Source organism: Pteropus medius, unplaced genomic scaffold, assembly GCF_902729225.1.
Source record: "Pteropus medius unplaced genomic scaffold, Ma_sr-lr_union100, whole genome shotgun sequence".
In the NCBI taxonomy this organism is placed as follows: domain Eukaryota; kingdom Metazoa; phylum Chordata; class Mammalia; order Chiroptera; family Pteropodidae; genus Pteropus; species Pteropus medius.
Window position 1 is genome coordinate 2,679,228 of NW_024353909.1, and position 22,191 is coordinate 2,701,418.

Below are 22,191 nucleotides of genomic sequence, written 5' to 3' on the forward strand. Positions count from 1 at the left end.
AAAAAAAAAAAAAAAAAGGGGTCATTTCAGACCTCTAACCCCAGATAAACTAGAATTCAAACTCTGGCAATATAACTTTGGGTCAGAGAGTAATAATAATAATAATAATAATAATAATATTTGGATTTCCTAAGAAATCCTCTTAGTTTCTATACTGACCTTCTGTATTGGGATGGAGGGTTGATTGCAAATCAGGAGGAGGGGGAGGGCAAAAGGAAGGGAAAGCAGGCTTGTGGCGCTTGCCTGCCTGGAACCTCCAGTGTCCTGTCACCGACAGCCCACTTTCAGCTTCTGTTTTTCATATTATTATGTAACAGAATCCTTGGCTGCATTAAAAATTCAGTATTACAAGCTGATTGTAATGCTGCCTCATTAGACAGCACTGTCTGGCCTTGTATTAAGTGAAACACAGAGCATGGCTTTTAGATTATAAACACCAATAAATATTAAGGATCAGCAAAGGGGGGAATAGTCAGCTGGGTTTTTGGCCCTTTCTGGTTTTATATCCCCTCCCATCTTTTCCCTTCCTCCCCTTTCCTCCCCCCCTTCCCACCATGGTTACTGTTATCTGTTTTCTTGGGATGCTGATGTGTTGACCCTGGTGACATTTCAGGAGGGCTTTTTATAGAGTTATCATGTGTACACAAAAGGTTTGGAAGTTTGTTTTGTTTTGATCTGCAATAAACAGGTCCTTTACTTTGCTGATGTCATTTCCGTTCATATTTGAGTTGTTTATTGTGCTTCTTCACAGGGCCCTCTCATCCCTACCCCCACCTGCTTTTCAACCAGAGCCTGTGACTGCCGGGGGTAGCGAAGGACATGCTCCTAAGCTGCCAGGTCTGGGTTCAAAGGCTGAGAGTTGCATGTCACCGTCTCATCCCCGGGTTCGCCCACTGGGGAAGATGTTTCCAGCTTCCAGTCTGGTTAAGCATGCCGACATCCACTTGCCCTGGTATTTTCCTGGCATGCAGTGATTCATCTCAGCGTCTTTTCTCTGAAGCACCCCCCTCACACACACCTTGCTCTGTCTTTAATACATTGTTATTGTCTACTTCTCCATGCACCGCCCCCACCTCCCAAACCAACTTTGTAATGATGACTTTGATTCAGTTACATATCTGAAGCTGGCATTAGCAACTTCATGCTGTGATAAAAAGAAAATGTTTCCAGGCGTTGCCCACAGCCTCCTCATCACCTTCATCCCTTTCCAGGATTGGGTTGGTTTTAATTTTTTTCTTTTCTTTTTTTTATTGCATTTATTTTTCTGCTATGTGCCTTTTTGTAGACAGAAAGGCCATTCTGTTGTTACTAAAAATGACCGCAATGTCCAGTGTCTCTTATTCCCATGTGATCTACGATTGGAATCCCCCTTTCAAAAAAAAAAAAAAAAAAGTAGGGTAGAGAAAGGAAGGAGAAAAAACTGTGTAGGATCTTAAGGCTTTCTTCTAATAGGATGATGGGTTTTAAGTTAAAAAAATATATTATTGTTTTGTTCTTTTAGGTTTAGAAATAATAGGGAGAGAGGGAAAAGCAGTCATTAGGAAGTTCACTGAGCTGCTTTCCAACTAAGACGGGTGAAAAATGAACCTGCATTGACACTTGGCTCCATGTGAAAGCCCAGTAACCTCTCCCCCCCCTCCGTGGCCCTGGCCTTTTGTTCCTGGAGAACGGAGCTAAGGTGCTTTTTCTCGTAGACCAAAGGCAGCAGGCAAGGAGTCCCCTTGTGTGCGCATCGCCTTTAGATGGCCTTCTCATGGTTATTGTCAGTGCAGACTCCCCCAAACAATTGCTCCAGGGAGACACAAAAGCAAAAACATTTGTCCTATTTTTTTAACCTCTTTGTTTTAGATTTTTTTTTTCATCCATTCTTTAAATTTCACAGTTTCTATTTGTCTGCAGAGAGACAAACGGAACAGCATGAAGCACATTTTACCGTAGGCCTCACTGGCGATTGGAACAGCCTCAATAGAAATCCAAATTCTAAAACACTGGCTGACTTGGAGGATATGTGAAATTTCAGCTCAGAGCTCTGAAGTCAGATTAGTACAGATTTTGAACAAAAATGCAACTAAAATGAAAAGATAAGAAAATGGGATTCTGGAATCATTTGGGGGAAAGAGTGTAAAGGGTCATCTTTTGTTTATCTCTTGGGATCCTGCCCCAAGAAGTGGTCGCTTGATGGGAAAGAATTGAAAACCCAAATGAAATTCTTCATCCAAAAAAAACCCCAAAACTGATCCTGGTTATTGTGCTCCTAGAATATCATTTAATTGATTGTTTTAACACGTGTGTAGGGGACCTGTGGGTATATACTGTGGAATCGATGCTGTGTTGGGAATTTTTTTAAAAACTACAATTTGTATGAAGAGGCCCCTCCCCCTTTTCTTTCCCATTTCCTTTTTCCTTTCTTCTGCCTCCAACCTGCTTCCCCTCCAAGAATGTGGTTTGCATCAGGCCTCGTGCAGAGGGATGTGTCAAACAGTGGAGATGCAGTCCATCTCTATTCTGGCCCTAAACAAAGCGTCCCTCTCCTATAACGTGTGGACCCTGACTGCGGTGCTGTCCTTACGCATCTGTCTGCCTTTTCATTAAAATTCTCAACTTTAAGGTTTAGAAACACAAATATAAGAATCCCCCTGGGTATAAAAGTCTTGCATGGCAAATTCTCTTTGCCCTTTCAGAAAAAATATTTATGTTTTTTTAAAGAAGAGAGCAAGCTCTTTAACGTTTTTAAGCTAGTTTAAGGCAAGATCTCTATTTTTGCTTCTCTAAAACTTTGGCTTTGTAACTTAGAATTGATTTAGAAAAGCTCTTCCAATCACAGTTTTCTAGAAATGGTAACTCATTTGTGTCTTTCTTATGTGTGTCATTGACAGATTTAGAGTCTGAGCTGGAGAGGATGGGTAAGTAAGCTAGATAACGTTCCACTTATGATTTGGGGGTAAAAGTCATCTGTGGAATTAGTATTGTAGCGATAGATAGAGGCCTTGCGGTTTGTGTCACAAAAAGGTGAATCAAAACATCAGTGTGTAGGCCTTGGCACAGCAGCCTCCATTGGTTATGAAGGCATCGGCTGGTCTGAGGAGTCTGCATTCTGTCGGGTTCCCAGGAGGCCCTGGCCACCTAGTGGGTACCGGGCCCCTAAATGTAACTGCCTAGAAATGATGGGGTGAATTCAGGGTACGGAGTGCGATTCAGCTCCACATGCCGTGTTTATTTCAGCCTCCACCCCCCCCCCCTTTGGCCCTCTGAGTTTTTTTTTTTTTTAAAGCCTCAGGTTATTTAAAAGCCTCCAGGTTATTTAAGCACTAGTTTTAAAATCAATGTGTATGTGTAATTTAATAAAAATAGAAGGATCTGGAAGAATACACAAATCCACCTAAACCCAGTTGTGCTGTGAAAATAGAGCCCAGGTTTAGCGAGAAGTCAGAATGCAGACATTCACTGTATCTTAGCTCAGAGATCATATTTACCTTTCCTGAAGTGAAAGGGTACAGCATTGGAGAGTGAGTGTGTATATGGAGAGACAAGCCAGTTGGCTCGTTTGGGATCATAGTAATTTACCAGCCAGCAAAGCCTTAGGGGGCTGGCCTCTGGCTTGGAGAGTGGGTAAGGGGAGGAGTAGGGAAGGGGTTAGCATTCTCTGATTTATTTTTAAATATTTATCGTTTCGGTTGTTGCCACTTACACTTTCCAGATGAGATGAGGCTAGTTTTTGAGAACGGGTAGGGAAGAATTGCCTGTTCTGAGCGTGGGTTTATTTGTCAACAGCGATCAGGACGGAGCGATGAGCGTGCCGGGCTGTCACTGTGGGTAGGCCGAGGGTTGAATGTCAGGCAGCTGCCCTCAGAAGAGGTACGGCCTTCCAGAGTCAGAGGACAGAACTTGCAACTTGCATTTCGGAGAAACTATTGATTGCGTTTGTAAGTGCAAAAGTTGCAAATTCCCTCTGAAGAGGTGTTATTTTTGTTAATGATGAAAGTAGGTTTTAGTAGAGGTAATACCCCAGCTTTCGCTACATCCTTTATATTCATAATGGTACAGAGGCCGTAAGTTACCTGCCTGTGGATTACCTGTTAGACTTTTGCCTGTAACAAAGGCAGGCTTGACCAGGCCTCGCCACGTATGTAGCTGGTGCCAGATTAAGATAAAGGAAAGGGATGCTGTGTCGCTCTCAGCTCTGCTTGTCAGGCCTCTGAAGTGCGAGAGGCCGGTTGCAGTATTAGGGCAGTGGCCGTGTGAGGAAACTGTCAGTCTCAGGACAGATCCCCCTCAGGGCCTGCTTGCCAGCTCCTCCTCATCCTTCCGGAATACTTTATAGCTGGTTCTTTGGGCTTTCTAGCTTTTGCTTTTATTGAAGATATTTATCTGTAGGCCCACCAGGTTCATGATGTCATATGATTATAAGGTTGTCCTCTCTTAATAAAAGTTAAAACAAAGCATCACAATGAGATTTTCTAGGAGTACGAACGTTTTTTTATTGTCTGTATCTGATGGCCCATGGGTTGCTTCCAGGTAAGGAATGGAGGACTGGAACTTTCATTTTCCCGTAGAGATTTCCAGGGACATCTCTGCATGGCGTGTGCCACATTGCTTGCTTGTGTTATTGTTAGCATCATCATCTTCATGTATTATTCATAGTCACTTTTTCAATTAAATTATTAATTGGTTTTCTTTAAGGTGTTCTCAACTCATGTGGCTAATACAAATAATAGCGTGTTTTGAAAACACCACCTGTTCTTGGGCCTGAGGTCAGGTGGTCTGGAAACAGCCTTGCAGTGATAATACTCTGGTTTATGAAATCATCCTCTACGTTCCTTTTCCGCTCTCCACCCCTTCCTCCCCTCACTCTCTCATGTTGCTTGTGTTCTCCTTTGTCCCTAATCGGACTGATTCTCTAGAGGCAGTGTTTTCTCCCAAAGCTCCTAGCTGGAAAAAAAAAAAAAAAAATTTCTTTTGGAGTCTCTTTTCTGGATTAAAACGGAAATAGAGGTTGTCTGTCCCCAACATATTAGATATTTATGTTAATTTGGACCGAAATTATATTGTGTAAAATGCCTTATACACGGTGACATAGTTTTTATCAGCCAAGCATCCTTTTTCCTCCTGCATCAGTGTGTGCTTAATGCTAATACGATTCCTTACATACAGCTCTTCGCCTCATGAGCTTATTCTATTTCTAACACTTGCATGGTTCATTATTGTGCCGTCGGAAAGGACTCTCAAGGCTGTGGGGCCGGCCTGGGTGGGAGGCTTTCAGAAAGGGTAAAAGCAGGTGGTTTTCTGTGCTGAGAGAATTCAGAGTAAATTCAGACTGAGCTTGGGATTCTGGCAGGGAGGACAGGGGACTTCCAGTGAGATTTCTGTGCGGCCGCCTTTGCGTATCAGAATGGAAAAGGTGAACCTGGAGAGGTACGAAAGTGTCCAGTAATGGCTTTGACCAAATGGGGTGGCCACATGAAATTTGATCCCCAGGAGTAGAATATCCCTGTGAAGGGCATGATCTATGCCTGATCTGAACCGATGTGGCTTTATAAGGCGAGTCTTGTTAAAGAGAATGTAAGCTTAATTGCAGACTGAGACTTTTTCTTTTCCCTTCTTTTCTTCCTCTCTCATTAAAAACTCTATCCTTAAAGTCTCAATGGAGAGCAGGGGATGTTTTTATAAGTTTCTGCAGCTGAAAAACAGAAGTGCTCTGTAAAGCAGTTAATAGGATGGGTGTGTGTTTCAAATAAATTCCTGTCCACATTGGCCAATGTCCCCGTGCTAGAGAGGCCTGGCTGTGACGTGAAAGGGGCCCAGAGACCGATGGCTCGGGTTTAGAGGCCCCAGGCTCCTTTTTGTGGCCGCGGGCGCGTCCCTTTCTTCTTGCCTGCTTCTAGGCCAGCCCCTGACTTTTGATGAGTGAGGGGTCAGCGCCTGGGGAGGCCCGGGCTTTGTTCCCGCGAGGCGGGTTCCGGGGGAGGCGCAGGCCAGGCCGCCCAGGGCTCCCGTCCCCAGGCGCGCGGCCGGGCCTGCCCGGAAGCCTGGTCCCGGGGCGCGGCCGAGCGCTCGGGCCCCGCGCGCCCGCGTGTGTCCCCGTGTCCCCGCGCGCGCGGCCACCGCCGCCACGGGGCGCCCGGCCTGCGCCCGGCACGACTGTAGATGTCAGGCTTGGCCCGGGGAGCGCAGTGGCGGCGGTGGGGCTGTGAGTTTCGAATTAACCTTCCGCTTTGTTGCCGTGTAATGTGGATCCCCGAAGGCCCCCCGCCCTGCCCGCCCCCCTTCCTCGGGCGCTGCGCGCTGCAAACTGCGAGTTGAGCTTCATTTACATAAAGCGATTCCGGCCAGGCGGCCGAGCGGGCGGCGGGCAGGCCGGGGACAGGGGCGCAAGTGCCGCGCCCCGTGGGTGAATCCCCGCTGGGCGCCCGGGGACCCTCCCTCCCGGGGAGGGGCGACCGCCAGCCCCAGCCGCCACCATGAGACCCCCTCCCCTGCCTGCGGCTCCCCTGCACCTAAGCAGAGGCACCTCGGAGCCCCGGGGGCAGCGGGAGGTGGCGAGAATGCCTCCGGGGGTGGGTCAGTTTGGGGCTTGGGTGCCGCTGGAATTTCCCATTGTCGCGCATGCAGTGGCCCCCAGACCTGCAAGTGCCTCCTCTCTCCGGAGGTGTGCGGAGCCTTTGTGTGCCAGGTGAGTGGAGCCTCCTCCCCCCGCCAGCCCGCCCGCCCGCTCTGCGCAGCCAGCCCGGAGCTGCAGGCAGGTGCTGCGAGTCTTGGCTGAACTTCCCATTCTCCTCGGGCATGTGGGGGAAGGGCATGCTGGATGCACTTGAACTGCTAGATCCAATTGGAACCTACCTGGACTGAGAGCCTCTAAATTCTGCTGGGCTCAGAGTAAAGCCCTTCCTCCTTCTCTCCCTTCCATTTTTCTTGCCCTCCCTCCTTCCTTCCTTATTTTGCTTTTGGATTAGTTCCTGTCTTCTGAGTACTTACAATACCAGTGTCATTTAGAACTTTGGGTTCCTCCGCCTAAAACTGCATCCTTTTCAGCCCCAGAGAAAAGTCCCTGGTCCGTTCAAAACAATATGAAGAGTCCGCTTGTTGTGGAGCAGTAAAAGAATCAGTTTTGGAGCTGGAAGGCACCTTTGGAGATTCATTGGACCACTCTAATTTTAGTTCCCGCTCTGGAAAAAGAAATCAGAGCAGCTTTCATTTCCGTGCTAGGGGGCGGGAGGGGGGTGGTCGAGAGGGAGAGAAGAGATGTTTGTCCTATTAAAAGAGGAGGACAAATGCCCAAGTTAGGTCAGTAGCAGAAAACAACAAAAGTAATGATTGTAGGCAGTGAGGGAAAAGAAGTTTCTGGAAAATGGTCCTATCTGCTTTGGACATACCTGTGTTTATAATGATGAGAAAAAGCCTGGAGGGCAAAGACCACAGCCCATGCCTGGCGTAGTCTGAATGTTTTGCCTGGCACGTGGTGCAGGGTGTATAAACTGATATAAATGAAACCTGTGAGCAGGTGAATCCAGAAGGGTCATCCCTTTCCCCACCCTCTGTGTCATGTAACTGACCTTGAAGACTCTAAAGACCACTGGCAGATAACCTCGGAAAGAAAAGACAGGGAGAAGGGCTCTCTCTCAGGCTGGGGTATGCTGAGTGGAACACATCAAGGCAAAGCAAGGAAAACAAACCTTGAAGGTAGATAGTGAGCAAGTCACGTGTCATCTTATTTCATCCCATGCTTTGAGGTCTTTGGAGACAAGCCACTAAATAAATAGACAATAATTTAAAACTCACGCTAGCCTGGGAACTTCGTTTCTTTGCCATTAAATAGCAGGTGCGAGTTTAGAGTTGGCCCCTTGAGTCCCCCTCATTCCTAAATTCAGGAGGTGTCAAACCTTCATGTTCTTTTAATGGTTGTGGTTTCTGGATAGTTTTCAAGGGGAAACCCTAAAAATCACGAGTTTCGGTAGGCTAGGCTGGAGGGAGAAGGCTGAGTGCTGGGGCTCAGATTGCACTTGAGAGGAAAACACACACCTTCCAAGGTAACCTGATCAAGAAAGGCCGAGGCCGGGAACGTGGGCCTGTTCCTTGTTATCAGAACAGCCACCGTGGCCTGAGGTTCTGAATCCTTCTTGTTACCCAACCCCAACACGAAAAGCAATTAGAGAACAGAGGTGGGGTATGAGGGCAGTCAGGAGACCGCAATCCTCAGTAATTTAAGGGTTTCAAGAATGGGGTCATTGGAGAGAGGTACATACCTCGATGTTTGCACACCTGTATTTGTGTTCGTTCTACTTTGCAGAGACCCCAAAGGTACCCCTTGCAGAGGGAGTGTGGCTATGAAGGCCAAGAGAAACTTTCCCTCTCTCCCTTAAGTTTCCGACTAAGGAGGTTGTCTGCATTTTGTTTCCAGCATGTTTTCAGGGAGCATGGAAATGCCTCTCCGAATGGGCTCGGGTCACACCTTGCCCTTTTATTTAATTATGCAAGTGTTATTTAACAACACGGAGCAGATGCAGAAGCAAGCATTCCTACTTCAAAAATAGTCCTTTCGGAATCACAAGGAATTAAGTGACTTGAAGACCTACTGTCTTTATGACATGGGTCACCTCCCTTTTCCAGCTCTTTTGAAATGGATGTACTTTCTGTAGGATAGAGCTGCTATTTTCCAGTTCTCCTGAAAACAGTTTTGATTGACAGGGAGCTATTGAGAAACCCTTGCTAACTCTTCCAAAAAAAAAAAAATCTGAGTTGCTTCTCCAACCACCTGAAACTTTAATTTTGGTTTCTTCCCTTCCGTCTTTTATTTGCACAGATGAATACTCAGGCAGGGTGGAAAGGACCCAAATAAAATAGTGCTCTCAGCAGGCCTCTGTTTGGTTCCTCTCAACAAGACAGTGAAGTGCCTTCCTTCTCCCTGCTTTGGGAATGGATTTAACTGCCATGTAAACTCGGTGTCAATTGGAGTGCCAGTAAAATAAGCGAGATTTCAGTTTTCATCATTATGACTTTAAATGATGATTGCTAGACACTCCTAGTACAGGCCTGGGTCACCTTGGGTGACCCAAAGGTTGTTAGTTCATTAGAATAAATACTAGCGAAATATTATCTGGGGCTAATGATGATTTAACTTGGTTCTTTCAGTTCTGGTCACAAGTGGTGTCCAGGGAGCGTGTCCTTCTGTGTCCTTGTCACTATGTGCTATTGTTCCTTTTGGAGTTTAGATTTTTTTTTTTTTTTTTTTTTTGCTTCTGATGTATTAGCGTGAGACACATTCCAGGGCTCAAAGCAGACCTTTACCTAAGACATTATTTTTATTGCAAAGTTGCAACAGTTTCATGTTAAAAAGTAAATATTTAAGTGACTAAGCAGCATTTTATAAAAGCGTAGGAAATTGCTGGAATTACTTGAAGGGGAAGAAAGTGTGTTGTCTTTACACCCGCTTTTGAGAGTAGCTAGCTTAGTGCTTCTTAACCCGAAAGGCTTAGCCTCGTCTTGTCGGTGAGTCTGGCCTGAAGAAACTTGCAGATTCCATCTCACACTTGCCAGTTACAGGGATAATGCACCTGATGTCCAATATCAGTAACCTCAAGAAGCACAGCATGTGCCGTGGTTTATACTTTCATTTGTTATTAAAATGGTTTCTGCTCTTAGCCTGGCCTATTTCTGTAATGCTTGGGCCTGTTGGCCGACTCTTTTTCCCAAGGCTAGTGTCATGAACCGGGATGGGAGCGTTTTGGTAAAAACACAACAGGAAGGCAGATTCCATTTCCGTGAACTTCATAGGGGTCTCCTTATGGTCTGCTATGAGAATTTGGTTGTAATGGTGCTTGTTAGAAATCACAGCACAGCTCAGAATCACCTTCCTCTGCCTGGATTAGAAACTAGTCTGGGAAAAAGGGGACCCAATTTTACTAGAAGCCAGACGAGGGAATTCCTCTGTAGGAGCTAATCTCAGTCAAATATTAAAGGATGCCTGTCCTGTCCTGAGACCCTCGGCTGCTCAGATGGAGAAACAAACATACAGAAGCTAAGATTGAGTCAAACTGCCCCAAGGGGGAGACCCAGCAACAATGTTGGCTTATTGGCAAACCACTCTCAAAGTCCAGATTAAGGAGAAAAACTACAAAATCAACAACTGTCACATTTCTTTTCTATATGATTTAAAGTTGGCTGCCAGGTTGTTCTCTTGGAACATGTGCAAAGTGACAATCAAATGTTAGGAGGCTTCCCCCACCCCCGCTAATATGGTAAATGACTTTTATGTGGACAAGAACTGGTGAATTGACAGCAGCATTGTGCTGAAGCTTCAGAAGCACTGAGAACTTGAATGTTTTTTTTCTGGTTTTCTTTCTTCGGGGCATGGGGGACAAGATGGTGAGGACATGGCTTTGAGTGGTCCAGCAGTGATGGCTGTGTTTCTAGAGTTCTTTACCCAAGGAAGATGTCTTGGCTTCTTATGTGTTACTTTTAAAGGTGTTCCCCCGCCCCCCGCTTTAGTGTTTCTCTCTTTTTTCTAATCTTAGTTCTTGGAGTTTCTTGCTTTCGCAGGGATAAGGGTGTGAATAAAAGTGGAGAAAAAGACATAGAAAGTTTGCTAGGTGGCAAATGTGGCTCCATTTCAGAGCAAGATTTCTGTTTTGTTGGTTTTAACCCCAGACAGGGCCTCTTAGCAAAATGCCTGGGTGTAATCTGTTTGGGGTGAGCCCTTCTCGCTTCCCCTTAACGGGCCCCCACACAGTCTTGTCAACACTAGGATTAAGGCATGGGGGGTTTAGGGGGGCTGATGTGCACCCCTCCAGAGCGGCCTTAGGGGTGCACATCAAAAGTCCCCATGCCTTTGCTGGCCTCCTGTACTGGGGGAGAGAGAGGAGAGATGGTCAGGGTGGTTTGGCTGCTCTTTCTTTGAATTTTATGCCATCTCCAAGATTTTTCCATCCCCTTCTCACCTGCAGTTGGTCTGAGGCTTCATGATAGGAGTGGGGTGGGCAAGACCTGTGCTCCCCTCCTGCCCTTGCCCCTCTGGCTTCTGCTGAGTTTGGACTGAAGCCATCGAACCCCCCTTGCATCCTGCTCCTGGCGAGGACAGGGAAGCACTGCTAATCACATAATGGCCTTGAAGGCTTTCTTAAATGATTATCTTGTCTTTAATTTTAAGTGGGTCTTTTGGAGCAACAGTTGAGAGTTTACGGAATATCTTTAGTGATCTTGTAAGAAGACTCTGAACTGGGAAAACTGGCTCTGTTGGCCTCTGAAAAGACAGTGGAAATTTCATCTGCTGCCGATTTCACGCACTGTCCTGAAAGTGATTTCAGCCGCAAACCTTTGATCTGGGAGTGAGACTTTCCCCCACTTGTATGCTTCTGGAGGCAAGAGTGGGTGACTGTTCATACCTCCAACTCTTTGTGTAATGGGTAAAGCGTAATGTGTGTGTGTGTGTGTTGGAGGATGTTAGCTGAAGAAGAGGGCTGCAGACTGAGGCCTGGGGTGGTTAAGCATGATTCAGGTTTGTAGACTGGATGGGAACACTGTGTAGATTTAATGAGTAAGAAGGGCTGAATGACTAGGGGTGGTCCTTGGGAGTGGGCAAAAGAGCAATTTTGTGTGTTTCTTGGTTTTTCAGGGGTGCCCAATTTCATCTGGGAATGTGACTGGAGAAAAATTTTTCTGTGTCTGTTGGTTGAGCTAGAGTTTGAAGGAGGACTGTGCCTCTGCACATCTCTTGTAGGCTCTGCATTTCAGTATTAGTTTCAGTTCACAGGTGGCTGTCTGTCTTCTCCCTTGAATTTCCTTAGTAGAGAGGCTGGAGTCAGATTAGCTGACTGAAGAAAAGACTAAGGGGTTTAATTCGATATTTGATTTCAGCCCTGTAGCCCCCTCAAAGTCATATAAGTGCCTGTTCAAATGTGGAAGTCTCCCTTCAGTGTATAAAAAGCTCTTTTCAAAGAAGTTTAAACTCCTGTAAGTCTATAAAAAGTCCGTATGTGTAGACATGAACTTATTTGCTTCTCACACTTCTGGTCTCTAAGTGGCCCATTTTGGACAGCTTTTCTCTTCCTGACATCTTAGTCCAGTGAAAATATGCTAAAGAACACGTGTGTGCCTTTTTTTTTTTCCCGCCTCAGCAATATTTCTTTCTGTTCTTTTTTTAAACAATTTTTCTTAACTGTTCAAGAAACAATGTAAGCCTCTTCCACCATTTCAGGCCCCACTTTTTAAAATGGTCTTTGGCTCGGGGCCTTGGTTCTTAATGCACATTTGGCTAGTAGGGGGAGCGGTTTTTGCTTTTCTTGTAACAGCTCCGTATTTTCTCCCTGGAACATCTGCATCGTTGCTAAAGCGTCGAGTCAACTTTTGGACACTTCTGGAAGAGGCCTGGGGATTCGATGCGTGCTAGGAAGTTGATGTCACTGCTTAAGCAACTACTTTTAAACGCCACCTCTGTTCTGCCAGGCTCTCGAATGGCATCGCTTTCATATTTGATACATGATGATTGCTTAGGGATAGGCATTGAAGATTGTCAACCTGCGTACCTGACAATTTGAACACATGCTACCTGGCCTACCTGGCTTACTTCCCCTCCCCCCAGGCTTACTTTTAAAATGTAGTTCCAAGGAAAGAATGGCAGAAGTGAAAGTTATAGGAGTCCCCCCCAAAGAAGGCGTTGGAGCTGGATTTTTCTTTCAATAGGAGTGTATCTTTGGGGAAAGCAGAGAACTTTTACACCGTTGGGCAAAGGACTGTCAATTTATTTTGCCTTTGCTGGAGAATCTGTTGCAGTTGTCCAGACAATGGAGAAATTGGCTGATAGGGGAAATCCTGCTGCAGACTCTCAAGTGTCCCATTGGAGGGAGGTGCGGTCCTCCTCATTGGCTGAAGGAATGAGATAATTGCAAAATAAAACAGGGTAGGGTCCAGTTCAGGATCAGAGTGCCGCTTGTGAATCAGCCCTTGAAATGGTGTTCTGTTGTTCACACTCGGTTTCCTGGCAGAAGCAGAGATGAATCAAATGAGCCTGCTCTTTGGGAAGCCGGCTTCCGATCTTCACGCTGCTTTAGCCTGTTTCCCTCTGCTGGGGTCATAGGCATGAGGCCCAGCTCTGCTTCCACCTAGCTGTGTACTAGTGGACCAGTCATTTAATCTCTCTAAGCCTCACTTCCTTCATCTGTAAAATGGGCATAATATACACCTCACATTGATAGTGGGAGTTAAATGACAGCAAACAAATCTTCATAGTGCTTATAGCATATTGAATATCCTCTCCACAGTGCTAGTGGCCACCCCATATCCTTTTCCCTTGTATAACTTTCGTCGCTGCTGATAGCCTCTGCTACCTTTTGTTTCCAAACACCCTGGAAGAAAGAAACTAAAAGGTCCAGCATTTCTTCAGCTCTTATAGGCTGGGAAGAAAGCCAACTCTTTTTGACATCCTGCAACTGAGTTCAGGAGTGAAAGAGTCTGAAATAGACAGTGTCCCTCCCTGTCCTCCCCAGCCCTCCCCTCATATGCCCCCACCCTGTCGCCCCCAAGCTGGCAGGCGGCCTTCTAAGTGAGCAGCCCACTCAATGACCCACCTAGAGAGGCCTTCCCAGGCTGGCTTGTATATGCTAATAGGCCTGACTCGTCCTGGCTTGTTTGTAGTGATTTGTGGAGGCATTTATATGCAAATACTATCAACTTGCTGAGTTAATTATCATGTGCCCTCCCCGCCCCCCCACTCCCCCCTTCCTGCAAGGCCTCCCAGCCTGGCTCCACGAAAGGGGCTGTTCCCATTCATCTCTTCTTGTCTTTGCCTCCTCCGTCCGTCCGTTGCCCTGTTCCCTTCCTGCCCCTGCAGGCCCGATCCCAGCTCCTCTGCTGCTGTCACCCTTCATAGTAACCTGTGTGGTCAGGGTTGGGGAACTGGGTGGGCCACTGGGTGAATCCTCCATGCAATGCATCATCGTATGTGTAGGGGTGTCCGCCTCACATTGCGCTGAGCTTTAAACACCATTTTTTAACTGCTAGCTTGAGAAAAAGCTCAGACCTATCACCTCTTGACACTCAGTTCTCAGTCTGGTGAGAATCTGAATATCGTTTTAACTTTCTTATTATTAGTATTTTCATTTGCCCACATTGTTTATCTCACTAAAACTTATTGCCAGTTCTTAGCCCTGCACAGAAGCCATTTTGCAGAGCGATGCCCCCTCCAGCCCTTTGCCCATGGAAATCTGAGCAGTAGAAGTGTGCTTGCTTGGACCTCGTTTCCTGGTTGTGTGTGGGCACTTGTTGACAGGTGGGGTCTGATAATTTTCTTGTGCGTCGTAGGACATGTAACAGCATCCTTGAGTCAGTCATCTCCACTAGATGCACCCTGCTAGTAGCACCCTGTCCCTTGGTCATGACAATCAGAACTGTCTCCAGGAATTGCCCACTCTGCTGGGAAGGCAGAATCGCCCCCGGGTGAGAATCCCTGGGATAGAGCTTGCATTTGTTTCTCTTGGATAAATAAATGGACGTCAGATTCCTGCCTCTTTCAAGTTAAAACATACTTGTTGAGCATCCTCTGAGTTTGTGATTTGACCTAGCTGATATCAGATGTGGCCATTTGCTTAATTTTGTGGTCTTCTGAGCATTTAAAAAGTGTTACTCTTTAGGACATGGTAGTGGGCTTGTGTCTGAGGCTGTAACATTTTCATCCTCTAGAGTAATGTCTCTAGAAATAGAACTCAAACCCCATACCTGTATAACTGTACATTTTCTAGTAGTCACATTAATGAAATGTAAAAAAGAAAAACAAAAACGAAAACAGAATTAAGTTTAAAATATATTTTATGCCACTCACACTTTCCCCACAACATTCTCATTTCAGTAGTTGGGACTAGCTACGTTTCCAGTGCTTGGCAGTCCTGTGTGGCCAGCGGCCGCCATACTGGACAGCTCAGCAATACCTGAGATGATTCTGGCCCTTTCCAGCTGTGAAATCAAACCGTTTTCTACAGTTACTGACTCTGGGAGAAAGTTTTTTCCTTTTCTCTTAAAAAATAAAAAAAGCCTTTGTGTTTATTTTCTGAAAAGTAGGGCCTTGGTCGCACAGCTGCAGTGAGGAGCGGAGGCTGAGGGAGCTGGGCCTCCAATCTCTGGGGAAGCTCCCCCAGCCTTTGCGGGGGAGGCCCTCCGGGCAGCACCCTGGGCCCTGCCTGGCAGGAGGGTAAATATTCCGAGGGCGCTTAGTGTATTCTCTCACACCGCAAAGACTAATGGTTCGGGTTAATTTTGTGTACAAGGTCCCTTTTGTTGGAGAAGGGGGTGAAAGTCCGCAGCTGTGACCGGAAACAGGGGAAGGGCCTACTGGGATGACCTTGTTTTGGAAAATCTAAATGGAACACTAATGGCAGAGATCTAAGACGGGTGATGTATGTGTGTGTTTGGGCCTGAAGATAAGGTGAAGAGTATTTTAAAAGTTACTTTAGTGCAACCTCCCAGATAACCATAGGCCTGGGGCCAGTTACAGTTATGGCAAGCTGGTAGTCAGGCCTTCGTGGTGGCCTCATTTTATCTTCTGAGTCCAGGTTCTGTAGCTTAACTGGTTGTGCTCTCTTTGTTTATTTTATCTTTTTTTTTTTTTTTTTTTGGAAGGGGGCAGTGGGGGCTCATCAGGTTTTGCACGGCAGCCTGGTGGCGTTTTATAATGCACAAAGAGCTGTCCATGTTACTCCTCCTGGGTGCCTGGGACGTGCCACTCCTTGCCGTCCATGATGACAACGAGCCCTGGAGTGTTGCGCCGTAGAGCTTCCAGCAGCGTGGAGTGCAGGCCCGCTCCTCACAGCGCCACACGCCTGCCGGAGATGTGAGCTGGGGTGGAGGCGCGGAGGCCTTAATATAGCTCCGAGCCCCAGCTCGCTTTCATCTCTGAGGTCAGCCTTTTCCTGTTGCCTCTTGAGTTACTGAAACTGCATTCAGCCTACCCAGCACACTTTCCTGGTGAACAGGGCAGCTGGGGATGGCACGTTCCCAGCTTTCTCTGGACAGCCGGTGAACAGTGGTGTTTTCTGTCACCCAGTGGGATCCTTCCCTTCCTCCATTGGGTCCTTCCCTGGACCCTGCCTGTCTATAACTTGAAGGCATCCCAAAGTTTACAAAGTCACCGTGGATTTGATCGATGCATTTGAATGGTGACGGGATGCTCCCTTTCCTACCTCAGTACTCCCAAGAAAGAACCTTGCGCTGAAAAGTACTTCTGAGCTTCGTTCTTGGAAAAAGTGTGTTCTTCAGCAACGGAACTTCACTTGCCATGATATGTTTTATATTCTGGATGTGGCATTTGGGTGTCGATTACATCTGGCACTGTTTCTTTGCCCCTTGACAAAGTATAGTTTTTTTTGGAGGACAATAAGGATAAAATGGAATTTTTTTTTTTTTACCTTAATCTATCAAGTAATTTCTTTATCACTATATTGGAGTAGATTTATGGATATCTTTATTTTTTATTTTTTCGGATGATGGAGGATGTTGTCTGAGGTTTCTTCAGACTTTTCGCTTTACCTATCCGGTAAGCCACTGCCATCTGCTTAAAAAAAAATTATTATTTCATTTTAAATCCTCAAAGACAAAGGGACCTGGAAGCTCAGACCTGTCCTGCCACATTCCTGAGTAATTTGGTTTTGATTAACCCAGGGAGAAAAGTTGGTTTCTCCTAGCGACAGAGGGGATCAAAGCACCAGGAGGGCCAGGGTTCCTAATACACGCAGCCCCCTCCTCCTCCCGGCTCCCCCCCGCCCCCCCGGCCTTTTCAACCTCTCCCTCTTTAGAAAGCCCGAGCAGGAGTTATTTCCACTTTCTGACTCTCAGAGAAGTGGAAGTGTATCATAGAGCTTTGGATGGACAGACCAGGGAGAATACCTCCCCTCCCCATTCCTTTCTTCCTAAACTCTTTCCCCCCACAAAGCTGCAAAGCACATTCCTGTGCTAATCCTGCTGCTGGAGGAATGCAAATGGCTGTAATTGTGTGCCCCAGGATGGGCCTTCCGCTTCTGTGCCGCTTTTCTTCTTCGAGGAGGTGGCTAAAAAGTTCATTTACATGGAGAAATGAGACTGGCCTGTGATCCCTAGGGTAGGATGGGCCACTTTCTAATAGGAAAGGGGCCATGTCCGTGTTCTCTGCCCCTTCCTCTTCCTCCCTTTCCCACCCACTCTGCCGCGTGTGTACTTGGGGTGTGTAGTTGGGTGGGGGGTGGGTACATACCAGTTTCCTGTTGGGCATATTTTATGGAAAGGGCAGTTCAAATAGAGAACTCTGCTCTTGATAGTAAGAAATCAAGCTAGACTATTAGGCAAGCCCTGTAATAGGTAATCCTTGTATTAAACCACAATAAACAGCATCTTTCAAGCCAACGATTGGTCTCAGAAGTAATTGATAACATTTTGGAAGAGATGCACCACTCCACTGACCTTGTCCAGCTTCTGACACTCATCTGACCTTCCACCTTTTTTTTTCCCCCCTAAACTTATCCTTCCCTTTCGCAGTGGGTTATTTGGATACTAAGATTTTCTAGCACAATTAAAAGTATCCTTTGGGAGTGGCTACATTGTAGCTTTGGGGGGATGTTCAAAATAGTCAAGAAAATTCTATTCAAAAACACTTAACTCCTGGGTGAATCTGAAGTTGAAAGACAGGCCAGGGTTCTAGAACAGCACCATCCAATGGAAATACGGTGTGAGCCGCATATGTAATTTAAAATGCTCTAGTGGCCACGTTAAAAAATTAAAAAGAAACCAGTGAAATTAATTTTAAGAGTATATATTTTTAAGCCCAGTATATCCAAAATGTTATTTTAACATCTAATCAATATTAAAAAAAAAAAAAAACGATTAATGAGACATTTTGAGGCATTAATGAGGCATTTTAAAAAATGCATCCTGTGTGTATTTTACAGTTGCAGCGCAGCCCCGTTTGGACTCTCCCCAGTCCACAGGCTCCGTTGCCACAGGCGGCTTGGCTGGTGGCCGCCTGCTGGACAGGGCAGGGCTCATAAAAGATATGCTGCCCTGGGCTCTTCTGAGACCTTTGATAGATGGAACCGAGTCACCCATGGTCCCTTGTGACCAGTGAGTTCAGGGAGGACCGGCTGCGTCTGCACAGTTCCTTCTGTAAAAACTGCATGCCTCCCCACCATCCTCACGAGATCATTAGGAGGCAAAATGTGCTGCTGCTGTGCGAACGTTTTGTAAAGTGCCTCATGGCACGCAGGTGGTTCAGAAGGCCTTTCCAGGTAATGAGTGCCAGCGGTGGCAGCAAGGTGGACCAAATCCTGGTGGCGGTGGTGATGGTGGACAACAGGACAGGACAGCTCTAATGCGTGTGACTTTTGGTGTGTTTACTACAACAGTCTTATGGATTTCCCTATCACCCCCTCTTTATTCATGAGATGACAGACTGGCAGGGCTGTGGGAAGCTTTTAGAAACACTCTTTCACCCTCTCCATGTGGTGAGATGACCAGTTTGTGGTGAGATGGGGTGCGAATGTAGTACCCTGGACCCGTGGCTAATCTGGACCCTATCCTCTCTGACATCACGCAGGCTTCCTGGTGGGTTGGCCTGGCCCACGCGGTGTGTTGCTGGGCGGGGCCTTTCTTTTGGAGCTGCCCAGATGTGATGGGCAGGACCTGTTGACCTGTTGATCAGGTTACCAGTTCCAACAAGAAACCACACCTCTTCTTCTTCCCCGGGGGTTTATTTGGATTTCTGATTTCCCACACAGTGGAATCCTCTTTTCCTAGTCTAGGGCCAGTGGGCATCTTCGGCTGGAGGAGGAGAAAGGGAAGGATAGAGGGCGATAAGGAAAAAACATAAACCACCTTGCACATGAGGATAAGGGATATGATAGAGGCAAGAAGCAACAGCCTAAATTTTTTTTTTAAAGCGTTCATGTATTTCTCATTCACTGCTGAAGTGACTTCTTCTGAAAGCCGAGTGATTCTAAGTCCTACTACCATTACAGCTTTTATGATTATATAGTAAGGAAGGCTGTCTGTCTGCTGGCTTGTGCTAGCGGAAAGAGCAAGTGTAAACTGTGTCCCACGGAGGATGTGCCACCTTTCAGAGCAGTAGTTAAGTACCGGGGTTTTCTCACTATTGATCTTAGCATTCCTTAGTCGATGCTTATGATAAGAACAGTTTTCCGTCACCATTGCTGAGCCCAGAGCACCCCACCGGCCTCTCTGCCCATTCGAGGACCTCGGTGAGGACAGTAGGATTTGTGCCCCTGGTAAGCTGAGAGATGGATGTGGGTTTGGGTTTTAGGGAGGGAGGTATCTAATTCCTTCAACAGGACGGCCTCCTGTGCAGGCAGCAGAAAAACTGTGACCGTGTGAGCTTGAGTGGCCCCGGCCGGCCTCTGAGTAGCGCAGCTGTCTGACCCCGGGTGAAAAGTTCAAATCTGCATTTAAAAGGAGTGCCACCCCCCACCCCCCCCAGCCCCCAGTCAAGTTGAAAACGGTTGTGTTTTACAGGATAGGATCAGGCCTTACACTGAGGACACCAGGCAATTCCTAGTTCACGTCTGCTATGACCTGATGATGCTGGGGGCTGACTGGAAGCCAGGAGGTGGGGGGAGCGCTTGTAAGACCCAGCTCTCCAGTAACAGCAGTTGTTTAGGACACTCCCCCGCCCCCGCCTAGCTGGCATGGAGGGAGAAAGGAGTTTTCTTCCCCCCGTCAGCTCCTTCATCTTCCTCTGGAAGCTTCAGTGGCCTCCGAGGGCAGAATCCAAATGGGCCATCATGGGGTCCTGGAGAGTCCGGGCTTGAAGGAGGAAGCAGGGGTGGAGCGGGACCCAGAGCCTGGCCTCTGTCTGCAGCATCGATTACCAGCGGCGTGGTCAGCCTTCTCCCCCTTTCCCTATTCTCCCCCACACTGAAGGTGTCTGGTCATAGCCCAGCCCCAAACCCCTCCACTCGGGGGCCCTGATTTGTTTACTTGAGCATTAGGTGAATGTAAACAGTTCAACCTCTCGGTTTTTATATCCCTATAGGGTCTGAGTGTGAATACAAATGGGTATTAGGCCCCTGCGGTTTCAATGACTTTCTCCGCCCCCTCTGGTTGCTAACTAGCAGGTCTTTAACCTGCTAGGAGGAAGATACAACCCTCTGCAAACTCCGGGACTGGTTTGCCTCTTTTTTTTTTTTAAACTCTTTGGTTTTGAATGCAGAGATTTAAAAAGTGATGTTGGGAGGCCCCCATCTGTAGGACTGAAAGTTTAAGAGCAGAGAGGAAGGCTTCCGTTATGGGAAGTCTGGTTATTTTGATCTCTTGTCTGGGGAGGAAGAGAAGTTTTCTACGTTCCCGTTACTTTGTCAAATGCATTTGTGATTCTTGACTGTCTGGTTAAACAAATACTTTAGCAGTGGTCGTGTGGTATAATGTACCTTGGTTACATCTTTCCAAATCTTTTTTCTTGTTTCAAGGGTAATTGGGAACTTACGCTTTTGACCCTCATCCCTGTAAGAAATGTGGTCTCTAAGGAACTGCTTGGCCAGTTTAACACGCTGTCTTTCTCCTCTACTAGAGTGGGACACATACTTTTTCTTTCTTCCTTTCTTTCTTCAAGGGAACATTGGAACTCAAAGTCTTGAGGGCCATACCAGGTCACTTTACCCACAAGGTTCTAGAACGTGTAAATTCTGTTAGGGGTCTGGCATTCCTTCTGAAATCCCAGTGCCCTCACTCCCCGACTCCCAGCTCCTCCCTACCCTGCTTCCCCTTCGCAGTTCCAGTAAAGGGCTCCCTTCTCTGAGGCCAGAGGGCCATTGTGACCTGCAGAAGGAGTGAAATGTCACCCTCCACCCCCCCCTTCCACACACACACTTTTGTGTTCTGGTTCATGCATTCAAGGCCCAGGCGGTTCTGTTCCCTGCGGTGGCTCCCAGTCCAGTCACGCCATCACAGGGACATTTTAATTAGTAGCGCCTTAGTCATTAGTGAGTTATTGTTTTTGTCTGGAAACATTTAAGTACTGTTTACTCGATGTCTCAACAAAATGCAAAACAGCAATTAAGCAGAAATTTGTTGTATGAGGCAGGAACCGAAATGGATTGTCAAAGCAGGTCGAGGTGCCTCCAAACTCAGGAAAAACCGCTCTTTCCTTCAGCCTCCTGGTAACCGGAGTGCCCCAAATCCTCTGTCTCTCTCTCTCTATGACCTGCCCCCCTAGAGTTATATGATAGACCTACTCGGGAACTTCCTGCCTTCCTGCGGCCTTCCTTCATTTTTAGGTTTGATCAAGTGTTAGTGTTTACTTTTTTCTCTTCTGCTATTTTGTTGGCTACCTGGGATATTTCACAAACATTTTCAAATAAAGATGATTTGTGAAAACGCTCGCACATCCGCGTGTGATGGTTTATAGAACTTGAGAGTCTTTTCTTTAAGCGTTGGGACCAGGTGCCATTGTTAGTCTGATAGACCTTTTGTGGCCCCTCGAGAGGGTTGTGATGCTGGGATAGAGATCCCTTTTACTTAAGAATCATTTAATGAGTTGAGAGGAAAGAAACTAAGACCAAGAACTCTGGCTGAGGTGGAGCGGGAGAGGCACTAGAATGGAAGAAAAAGGGTGTGTGTGTGAACTTCCTGCAACTTCCGCTAGAATCACTGAATGCAAAGGAAGGCCTTGCTCCTTGTCGAAAACAAATAAGGAAACTAATAACGTCTGTTTTGTAGGATTCCCGCCCTCTCCAGAATCCAAAAGGTTTATGGAAAATGGAGTCACATGAGAATGCCAAGGGGGCCTTGTAAGTGGGGCAGATTAACTCTGAATTATATCGTATTGGCCTCCTTTACAGGAGACATGTTGGTGTGAAACTCTTCGTACCACGTTCGTCATTAGGGACCCCTGTTTCTAACTGCTCAGGCTCTTGTCTCACATTCTCAGTCTCTCTTTTTCTCTCTTTTCCCTTCAAACAATATCTTCTGACTTCCAGATTTCTGATAAATTGATAAGAGGCATTGCATGAGTCAATAGAGCTGTAGACACTTTGCCAATATAACCCCGGCTCTATTGATCTGCCAGTAAATTAAAGTCTTACTTAGAGCCTGCCGATATTTCTAATCTCCTGCCTCACCAATTACATCCTCTCAGCTACCTGGACGGGGGACTTGAGGCTTTGAACTTTTTTTTTTTGGTCGCGAGTGGGCTGCTGCTATCCTTCCACAGGGTTGGGGACATTTGCCTGACTT

The 22,191-nt window shown here is 46.7% G+C and overlaps 1 protein-coding gene across 1 annotated transcript in view; it reads left to right on the plus strand.

Moving 5' to 3' along the window:
• Nucleotides 1–6,087: 6,087 nt before the first annotated feature.
• Nucleotides 6,088–22,191, plus strand: part of ZFHX3 (zinc finger homeobox 3) — a 230,586-nt gene continuing 214,482 nt past the window's right edge. The window contains 1 exon segment of the mRNA XM_039851826.1: nt 6,088–6,670. The gene's annotated coding sequence lies outside the window, so the exon portion shown is untranslated.